This window comes from Eleutherodactylus coqui, chromosome 1, assembly GCF_035609145.1.
Source record: "Eleutherodactylus coqui strain aEleCoq1 chromosome 1, aEleCoq1.hap1, whole genome shotgun sequence".
Lineage (NCBI taxonomy): Eukaryota > Metazoa > Chordata > Amphibia > Anura > Eleutherodactylidae > Eleutherodactylus > Eleutherodactylus coqui.
This window is the reverse complement of record NC_089837.1, coordinates 379,278,434-379,279,271: the sequence shown is the minus strand read 5'-3', so window position 1 is coordinate 379,279,271 and position 838 is coordinate 379,278,434. Positions and strand designations below refer to the sequence as shown.

At 40.8% G+C, this 838-nt stretch overlaps 1 pseudogene; it reads left to right on the top strand.

Moving 5' to 3' along the window:
• The first annotated feature begins 371 nt into the window (after positions 1 to 371).
• On the top strand, positions 372 to 472 carry LOC136594189 (U2 spliceosomal RNA; annotated as a pseudogene).
• The last annotated feature ends 366 nt before the right edge of the window (positions 473 to 838 follow it).

Here is an 838-nt window from a genome sequence, read left to right as displayed (position 1 = left end):
AAAAGCACATGAGGTTGAAGCCAATTTTCCTCATTTTAAGGAAAATGTTCCTTTCCGACTCCAAATGTGGCAATCAAAATAAACCCCTTGACCGACGAACCAGAGGCAAACTAGTGAATTCAGCGTAAACCTCTGCCCCATCATCCTGCATAGGGAGGTGAAGGGTGCTGCATGCATGGCAAGCCTAAAATGCGTGGAAGTGGCAAGGGAACGATTAGGTGGTGCTATGCAGATTTTAAAGCTGCAACACAGCATTATGGGCCACTGCAAAAGGCCTGAAGTGCCTGTTGCTTGCTAGTGAACCTGACATTACCTGTAGAAGGGGAAGGCATGGTTGGAAGGCCAGGGTCCTGGTGAAACCTTTTCGGATTATCATTTCTCAGCCTTTTGGTTAAGATTAAGTATAGTATCTGTTCTTATCAGTTTATTTCTGATGAATTTTATTAATTTTCGAAAGAATGGTGCATTCAAAAAAAGTAGGTGAAAAAAGCAGTTAATAATGAATGAGCAATCGGCTTAATACATATCAAGAAGAACTATAACTGTAAAAAACATTCGTACATAATTACATTATTGGTGGTAAGATTCCTCTTTTACCCATTCAAAGATATTGTTTATAGAAGTAAATTTCTAAATATTTGACTGCAAGAACATATAAAAGGGTAATTGGGGTTAAGACACGAGGGGTATGTAGTGGGGGGAGGGGGGTTAAGTTTAAGTTGGGCGTCTTCATCTCTTTATGTCCTACAGAGTTCTTCCACCCTCTTGGATTCACTCAGCCAGCTTCCCTTTAAATAGGGGGTGTAGAGGAGGTACTGATCGGCTGACTAAGATTGCT